Raw genomic sequence first — 10,038 nt, forward strand, 5'->3', positions numbered from 1 at the left:
ACTTACTAGGAGGCTTCCTGGTCTTGTCCTGAATACTGTTAAGTAGATGCCTACATGCTTGGGTAAATAAATGTATACATATAAATTCATATATACACAAATGTACATACACACACACATATATCTATGTGCATGTATATCATTAGAGAAAAGAAATGTTACCAGTGGTTTTTTTAAGATGTGAATCTCCCCTACCCCCACATTCTGGGATTTAACCCAGGGGCACTATATCACTGAGTGGCACCCCCCCAGCCCTTTAAAAATTTTTTTTCTTGACTTTTGAGACAGGATCTCCCTAAGTTGTTGAGGTTTGCCTCAAACTTGAAAACTTCCTACCTGGTCCTCCCAAGTTACTGGGATCACAGTCATGCACCATCTTGCCCAGCTTAAATGTGTATTCTTAAGTTTATGTTATAACAATAATGGAGATGACAATACTTTTCAAGAATATGGTCACAGTTCTGTTTTCCAGCAGGTTTTCTGTGATTATTTGTATGTGTTTACAACTTGTTAAAATACTTTGTTTTCATTTTGAGGCTAGGTTAGCTGACTGCTGATTGATTTTCCTAACAGTTCCAAAAATAGATGTTAAAAGTTGTGTTTACTCTTCTTAAACCATTATTCCTTTGAGACAGATAAATTTTATACATCCAAACAGCTTAAAGATTTAGGAATATTCTCTAATCCTGTGTCCTCTCTTAAGAGTTTCTTCTCTTTGAGCATGCATCTACTGCTTGCAGCTCTTAGAGTTGAGACTCTTTTTTTCAAATTAAATCTGATATTGCTAAAATTATTTCTTATATGCCCTATCCATTCTAAGTCACAATATCAGATAATAGTATGTTTTTATTTCAAGGTTTTATGGTGAATAAAGGTAAAACTTTTTGGTTTTCCTTGAATGTCACTCCATTTATAACAACTTCTCCTAAAATTACTATGGAATAAGTAGCCTAAAGGTATTTAGCTTTGTCTACCTTTAATTCCCCTCTTTCAGTAAAATGACCAATTACTTAAACAGAGGAAAGATCTGTTTAAGCAATTTTATCTTAAAGTAGAAAACAACAAACCAGTCATTTAATTATCCATTCTTTCTATAGCTAGTACTGGTGTTGACCTCCTAAGTGTTTGTAAATTTCTTAGAATGTTAGATTATGATGACTGGTGGTTGCCTCTAAGCATTTTTATAAAAATTGAAAAATACTTTTCTCTGTTTTGAAATACTCTTCCTAAAACTATAATTTAAATGTCTGATATGTTTCTTTTATGCTTTCTTAGAAAGTACATAATTGGTACATTTTAGGGCTCAAAATTACAGCTAGCACAGAATTATAATTCAAGCTTAATGTTTCCTTTACATTTTCAGAAAATTTTATGTGTGAACTTTATAGCCTATCATTATTAGCAATGAAAGCCATTTTCAGTAAACTTAACTTTTTTCTGTGTGACTTGAGATACATTTGAGAAAATAAAATTATTTTTATTTCATATCAAGAAATAGATGAAAAGAGGCTGCTGGATCTGGTGTTGAAAGTTCATAAAGGCCACTGGGATTACACTCTGAAGAATCAGCAGATGAAATGCCTGAGCGACTGAAGAAAATGGGTGCTAAAGCATCTAATTATCCTCATTCATGTTGCCCAAGGACAGCATGAAACTTACAGGCCCAACAGATTTCATAGGTAAATTTCAGTTTTGCTAACTGGATTTTCTTTTGCAACTATACGAATTGTGTTTTCAGTGGTCTTTGTAGATGAAGAGAGAATTGAGCTATGGGAAAGTTATTGTAGGTCATAATTCTACAGCATTTAGATTCCCCCCTGAACAGATATAAATCTGATTCATATGAGTTGTAACATAAACAATCTTCTCATAGCACAATTGACCTTTTTTTCAATTGCCTTAACCAAAATTGCCAATAAGTTACCTGGACAAACTAGCAATCTGTATCTGTGTGTCCAGGTCCATTTATTTTGCCTATACAAATGCAGCCTAGTGTAGTTAAGAAAACAAAATTTCACAATTATATACAAGTGATATTCTTAATTTACAAATCTACCTATGTCTCATTTCTTAAAAATTCATAATTAAGTTCCATGCTATGAACCTTTGATTGCCAGAGAACCAAAGGCATTTTTAAAATTTCAGACTGACTTGTTTTATTTGTCTCTATTTCTTTTTTAATATAAAAATGAGTTATGTGAAATTTTTATGTACTTTTATAAAAATAAAATTTATTTGAATGTTCCAAGAGTGTCTGTAAATTTTTTTTTTTAGCATCGAAACAGGTTATGTTGAAAATGTATGTTAGATAAAAAGAAATGATTACATTTTAATCTTCTTATTAGGAACATTATCCTATTCTTGACATGGCTATGTTGTGAATCAAAATTGTACAGCCTTGGCCATGGCCACGAGAAACCACAAGACAAAAAAAGAGAGAGAGAGAGAGAGGGAACCTCTGGTGTTGCCACCCTCAAAAAGTAGTTTATGAAGCATTGAAAATCTAATAGGTCCGCCAATCACACCAAGCAGATGCGAGAACTCCTCTTTGAATGAAATGTTAGAGATGTCAATGCATTAGTGGAGAAATATGAGAGAACTTCAGCCTTAAAGGAGGTTTCTCTATAGGCCAGTTTAGCTAGACCATAAGCCCAGACATTGCAGAAAGATATAGCTGTTCTTTATGAGTACAAGTATTATACTGATGTAGACTTAATATTTCAAGAAACTTGTTTTTCTGTTCATCATGCCATTTTGGAAGCAAGGTGTCTATTTTTCTTTCTTTCTTTTTTTTTTAGTCATGGGTGGACACAATATCTTTATTTTATTTTTATGTGGTGCTGAGAATTGAACCCAGTGCCTCATGTATGCCAGGTGACTACTCTTCCACTGAGTCACAACCCCAGCCTGAGGTGCCTATTTTTTAAAACACTGTTTTCTTCCTCACCTGAGTACAGGGCAGAGATAATAATAAACATCAATACAGTTGGTATTGATATACCCATATTTTCTGCTTTGTTACACTACCTTTATTCAGGTGAGTTTGGAATGGAGGCCTCAATATTTCATAATGTCAATATCCTTGTTCAGCTTAGTGAATTCCCTTGATGTAGATACATGTGGACTCTTTGATTACATGTGTTATTGTGCTGTCATCCCTAGTTTTCTTCAGACTCTGAGCTGGTTGAAGCCTTTGGAGGAAAGCAGAAGTGTTTAGATGAAGAGCTCAAAATCCATAAGGTTATTGTTTCTGCATATCCCCATTATTTTTTTGAAATTCATGACAAAGGAGGATAAGACTGAAGAAGATATCACAGACCAAACTTTGAGGACTCCCACAAGAATTATACTAGATGAGTCCATTATACCAAAAAATATGCTAAAGTGATAGCACACTGTATGTACACTGATGTGGTGCGCCTCTCCATTTTGCACTATACCCCCTCTGTGGGGAGTCTAAGTGAAGTTCAGGCTTTCATCACAGGGAAGCCAAACATGACCAGGGCAGAAGAAGCCATGAAACTTTACCACGAAGCACTATTCTTGGAATGCTTGCACAAGGTATGAAATCCTGATTTTTAATTTTTATTTCTAAAATTGCTTATCTCCCAATTATACACACAACCAATTTCTTTCTATGATTTCAATGTTAGTATGTTCAGGGTCAGTTTTGAGCCTACAGTTGTGACATTTCTGACAGATGAAGGGTCAGTATTAATGTGGTTCTTCATCAAGCATACAGTAATAGTGACTGAGAGCATTAAAAATGATTTGAGTCTCGCTCTTTCCTAATGTAAGTTGATAGGTGTGGGAATGTATAACTACCTACCTGTTTGTTGCCTTCTTGATCCTTACATGTTTGGAATTAGAATAAGTTCATTATGAAATGAAGACAACATTTGGACATAAATTTATTTTAATCAATGAAGTGGGGCTTCTGTTTTAAATTGTAAAATATTTAGGACCTTATTTTTAGGCTTGATGTGTACATTAGACAACAGCTTATAGCTTGTAAAACACAGTACTGAACTCACTTGTCTTTTTCAGTTACTTTAAAAAGAAATTAAATTAGGAGAGCATTTTTTTGTGTTGTAGCAAATGAAAATATAAAGGTTAAATTACAAGAAGTATATTGGGGCTCAGGGTGTCGCTTGGTGGTAGAGCATGTGCTTTAGCATGCTCAGTATTCTACATTTGGTCCACAGCACCAAAAGAAAAAAGTATGTATCTGTTGGTAGATGTTAGAATCCTAACATTTCAGAGATGGAAAGAGATCTTCTGTGCTGGTTATGGGGTGCACAGCTGCATCCCATCATTTTAAGAGGCTCAGGCATGGCTGCAGGTTTAGGACAGCCTGGGCAACTTAGTGAAACTCTGTCTCAGCTTTCTAATAAAAAGCTGGGGGTGTAGCTCAGTGGTAGAGTGCCCGAGGTTCAATCCCCAGTACTGTGGGTGGGGGGTTATGGGAGAGTGAAAGGAGTGAAAGGAGAGTGCAAAGAGAGAATGCATGTTTACCTTTCTTCCTATAATCACATATTAAAAGGAAATAAACTTTATAGCCCAAGGTAACTGCAGAAATTTAATTTAGCTAAAAGAATATTAATTGAAAGAATATTAGAAGTACCCAGTTAGAAGACAGTGTTGATGATTTAGGTAAAAGACATGAATTTAAGTAAGGAAAGCTTAAGAACATTTTGGTAATTCAAAAATAATGCAGAATTGGAATGGAGCTCAGTGGTAGAAAGCTCCCCTAGTATCTTAAAGACCGCTCAGTTTCATTCCCAGCACCACAAAAAAAAAAAAAAAAAAAGGAAAGGAAAAAAAGAAAGGAATACATATGAATCAATGTAGCTTCGAGTAATTAAAAAATAAAAGTCTCAGTTAAATAACAATGCCAGTCATAAGATAGGAAGAGTTGTACAGAAGGCATTGATTAACATAAGCACAAAAAGGCCAAGATTTCTTTTATGTAAACATTCTTTAAATTTTTATTTCACCATTATCTTTATAGCGATAGAATAGTTTATTTTTTGCCACAATCAAAATGTCTTTAAAATACACTCTTACTAATTTAAAATAATCATTATGCTAATAAGACAAGAAAAATATGTTTTCAGAAAAAAATCTAGCAACTTAACCTACCAATTCTTTGTTCTATGAAATCAAGTTTGTCAGAAGTTTTGAACGAGAGCCAGGTGCAATGATGCATATCTGTGATCCCAGAGATTCAGGAGGCTGAGGCAGGAGAATGGCAAGTTCAACCTCAGCAACTTAGCAAGGACATAAGCAACTCACTGAGACCCTATCTCTAAATAACATACAAAAAAGAGCCGGGGACTGGGGTTGTGGCTCAGTGGTAGAGCACTTGCCTAGCATGTGTGGGGCACTGGGTTCAATTCTCAGCACTGCATATAAATAAATAAAATAAAGATACATTGACAATTAAAAATATTTTTAAAAAACAGGGTGGGGGAAATAGTTTAGTGGTTATGTGCCCCTCAGTTCCATCCCCAAAACCAAAAAAAAAAAAAAAAAAAAAAAAAAAGATACAGAAATATGCTCAGTGTCAATAACCTTCAGAAAAATGTAAATTTAAAGCACAATGACACAATGAAATTAAGCAACACAACGGCTAAAAAGGAGACTGCTATAGTTTGGATCAGAAAACTTCCCAAGAGGCCCATGCATCAAAGCCTTTGTCCTCAATATGTGGTACCATTAGAAGGTAGTGGAACATTTAGTGCATGAAGCCTAGTGGGAGGAAGCTGTGTTATCAGGAGTGAGCCCTAAAAATGGATAATGGGAAGCCAGCCCCTTCCTGTTTCTCACTTTGGTTCCTGGCTGCCATGAAGTGAACAACTTCCTGACCATGGGCTCCCACTGTGCTGTGCTGTGCTGCCACAGGCCAAAGCAACGGGGCCAAGCAACTATGCACTGAAACTTCTGAAACCAAGAAACAAAACAGACCTTTCCTTCCTTAAAATTATAGCTCAGTTATATTTTTTTAAATTTTTTAAAATTAATTTTTGTAAACTAATGGGATACATCTTGTATCTCTGTACATGAAGTAGAGGCATACCATGTGTGTAATCATACATTTACATAGGGTAATGGTGTTTGATTCATTCTGTTATTTTTTCCTTCCCCCCACCCCTCCAAACCCTCTTTTCCTTCTATACAGTCCCTCCTTCTGCCATTCTTGCCCCATTCCCACCCCCATTATGTGTCATCATCCACTTATTAGCGAGATCATTCGTCCTTTGGTTTTTTGAGATTGGCTTATCTCGCTTAGCATGATATTCTCCAATTTCATCCATTTGCCTACAAATGCCATAATTTTATTATTCTTTACAGCTGAGTAATATTCCCTTGTATATATATACCACAGTTTCTTTATCCATTCATCAATTGAGGAGCATCTAGGTTGATTCCACAATCTGGCTATTGTGAATTGAGCAGCTAAGAACATTGATGTGGGTACAACTCTGTAGCATGCTGATTTTAAGTCCTTTGGGTATAAGCCAAGGAGTGGGATAGCTGGGTCAAATAGTGGTTCCATTCCAAGTTTTCTAAGGAATCTCCACACTGCTTTCAAGAGTGGCTGCACTAATTTGAAGCCCCATCAGCAATGTATGAGTGTACCTTTTTCCCCACACCCGCTCCAACACATATTGTTGCTTGTGTTTGTTGTGCCCAAAGGCTCGAGACCCCACAAGGACTACCAGAGACCACGATCAATGCAAGCAGCAAAGAGTCATTTATTAGCAAGTTCGAACCCGGTCCTCTGTGTCCTTAACCAGTGACGCTGAGAGGCCCCGAGCCCTTGTCATCAGGGTTTTTATAATCAAAGGCAAGCAGTTTTACAGTGTTCTTTTAATTGGTTAACATTTGAACAGCTAAACCTCCTCTGGTTGGGTCCGGCCAATCTATTTGATTTTCATTGGGTCCTGTCAGAACTGAACGGTCCTAGTGGAAGAAGGGAGGAGGGAAGGGGTGAACTATGTAGGAGATGAGTCGGGGCTAAGCCCCGCTCCCGTCCTTGACGGATAAGGTCTCCAGGCAACCGCACACTCCTCGGACAAATATCTCTTAACAACCTTGGTAAGCACAGGGGCCCAGCAGTCCTGTTTGTCCTTGAGACAGTTAGCAGCACAGATACCACCCTGCTCTCAACATCCCCCCTTTCCAAGAACATTTAGAGAGCCAATCTTGGGTCTCTATTGTTCTAATTCTTGCTGCTTAATGGGCTGATATTGGCTGAAGTTGGTGGCTCCAAAAACTGGAGCTACAGCTATGGTTATGGCCAGAACAAAAGAACAAATCAAAAGCAAGAACATAGTCACAGTCTATGGCGGCAAGGCTTGATCTTTAGCGGGTTGTCCTTAGACCTGTCCACTCTCCAGGCAGAGTCGTCTAGGGCAGGAAGCACGATGTCGGAAAGGGGTTCAGTCAACTTGGTGTGGGTGTGATGAATCCAGGAGGCGATGCCGTGGACTTTGAGGGCGGTGGGTGTAGTCAAAATGACCATGTAGGGGCCTTTCCACCATGGTTCCAAGTTGCTCTGTCGATGTCGCTTCACTAGGACCCAATCACCCGGGTGGAAGTTGTGAGGAATAGGAGGCGGGCCTGACTCGTACAGACTTTTGAGCTTAGGCCAGACTTCTCTGTGGGCCCTCTGCAGGGCCTGGAGGGAAGATAAAAGTTCAAAATCATCTACATTTTTTTTCTTTCAGTCAGATCAGGGAGTATTGGAGGCAGGGTCCCAAACATGATTTTATAAGGGGTGAGTCCCATCTTATAGGGAGAATTATGCACCCGATATAGGGCATAGGGAAGGAGAGTCACCCAGTTACCGCCAGTCTCCAGGGTTAATTTGGTTAAGGTCTCTTTTAAAGTTCTGTTCATTCTCTCTACCTGTCCTGAGCTTTGGGGTCGATAAGCACAATGCAGTTTCCAATTTGCCCCAAGTACTGAAGCCAGCCCCTGACTTACCTGTGAAGTAAACGCTGGCCCGTTGTCAGACCCTATCATCACAGGAAATCCTTACCTTGGCAGGAGGTCCTCTAAAATCTTTTTAGCCACTATCTGCGCCGTTTCCCGCTTGGTGGGGAATGCTTCAACCCATCCTGAAAAAGTATCTACAAAAACTAATAGATATTTATACCCATACCTTCCAGGTTTTACTTCAGTGAAATCAACTTCCCAATATGCCCTTGGCCTATCCCCCCTTAATCTATTTCCTGATTCCCACTTGCTATATCCTGCATTTGTTAACTTACAAACTCTGCAACTTTTGACAATCTGTTCTATCTTATTTTGCACACCTTTAATTCTAATTCCTGCTTGCAGCATCAAGTCCTGTAATTTTCTTGTCCCCATGTGGGTGGACTGGTGGAGCCTGCGCAACACTTTCTGCCCCATCAGTTCTGGAAGTATCATTCAGTTTTCAGAGTCTTTCCCCAATCCATCTAAGCATTGGGCTAGTGGTTGCTGGCGAATCCATGATAAGTCCTCTTCCGTGTAGGTTGGGTCTTTTGGGAGGGTTTGTGAGCCAGAGTCTGGGAGTTGAGCAATCGTGATCAAGTCTCTCTGGAGGGCTACTTCACGTGCCACCTTGTCTGCTAAGCAGTGCAGTTGCCCCTGGATACTGGATCAGATGGTTTTTGATGCCCAGGGCAATGTAGATAGCCAATTTCTTGGGTAACCAGAGGGCGTCTATCAGGGACACAATTTCTTCCTTGTTTTTAATAGATTTCCCCTCTGCGGTTAGCATCCCCTTTCCCTGTAAATAGCCCCATGAATATGGGCAGTTGCAAAGGCATAACGACTGTCCATGTATACAGTCAAAATTTTTTTTTTTTTTTTTGTCTTTTCCCATCGTTAGAGCCTTAGTCATGGCTATCAGTTCTGCCTTCTGGGCAGAGGTGTCTATTGGTAGAGGCTCAGCCCAAATTACCTCTGTCTCAGTCACTACTGCTGCACCCACATACCTTTGACCCTAATGTAGAAAGCTGCTCCCATCTGTGAACCATACTGCATCTACATCAAGCAGCGGATGATCTTGCAGGTCTTCTTTAAGCCCATGAACCTGGGCTAGGATTTCCGAGCAGTCATGTATGGGTGTGTCCAGGTCAGGGTCAGGAAGCAGTGCAGCAGGGTTGAGGACTGAGGGTGCCTAAGTCCTCATGTAGAGCTTCGTCCAACAAGGTGGGAGAATTTTGAATCCCTGCGGCAATCTCGTCCAGGTAAGTTGTCCATTGATACCCTCATCAATGTCTGTCCATTCAAAGGCAAATAGCTCTTGGCTCTTTGGAGCTAGAGGCAAGCTGAAAAAGGCATCTTTTAAATCCAGCACCGTATACCATTGTCTGTAAGGAGGAAGTGCACTGATTCCGACCCAGATCATGCACTCTGGAGTTCCCAAGTTGTGGTCGATTACTCGGGAGTCTGTTTCCTTCTTTTTCTGCTCTCCCTCCCTGCACTGCTACTGCTAATGCTTTGGTTATTTCCCTAGTAGCCCTAAGCTGCTTTTCCTCTGGTGCATCTCTGTTATTGAATACCCGCTGGGCTATTCTCATTAAGTCTTGAATACTTTTTCTTTTTAAATCCTCTATTTTTTGTAACTTACGCCTTATGTCCGGTGCTGCCTGGTTAACAAAGCTCGTTACTACTGCTGCCTGATTCTCTGGGGACTCTGGATTTATAGGAGTATACCGTCTAAATGCCTCCATTAATCTTTCTAAATAAGCTGAGGGTGATTCCCGTTTTTCTTGCATGACTGAATACACTTTGACCAAATTAGTGGGTTTACAAGCTGCTGCCCGGAGACCCCCCATTAGAGTCTGGCGATAAACCCGGAGTCTCTCCCTACCTTCAGCCGTATTGTAGTCCCATAATCTCACGGAGGCCTGGACAAGGGGAAAGAAGCATTAATTAAGTCAGGGTTTACAGTAGGTTGTCCATCGTCTCCGGGGACCAACTTTCTGGCCTCTATCTGGATTCTTTCACGCTCCTCGGTTGTGAACAGAATCCGGAGTA

At 39.5% G+C, this 10,038-nt stretch overlaps 1 pseudogene; it reads left to right on the forward strand.

Annotated features, from left to right (window-relative positions):
* The first annotated feature begins 1,598 nt into the window (after positions 1-1,598).
* LOC124979308 (BTB/POZ domain-containing protein 7-like) lies at positions 1,599-9,097 on the forward strand (annotated as a pseudogene).
* The last annotated feature ends 941 nt before the right edge of the window (positions 9,098-10,038 follow it).

The sequence above is a fragment of the Sciurus carolinensis genome, chromosome 3, assembly GCF_902686445.1.
Source record: "Sciurus carolinensis chromosome 3, mSciCar1.2, whole genome shotgun sequence".
NCBI lineage: Eukaryota > Metazoa > Chordata > Mammalia > Rodentia > Sciuridae > Sciurus > Sciurus carolinensis.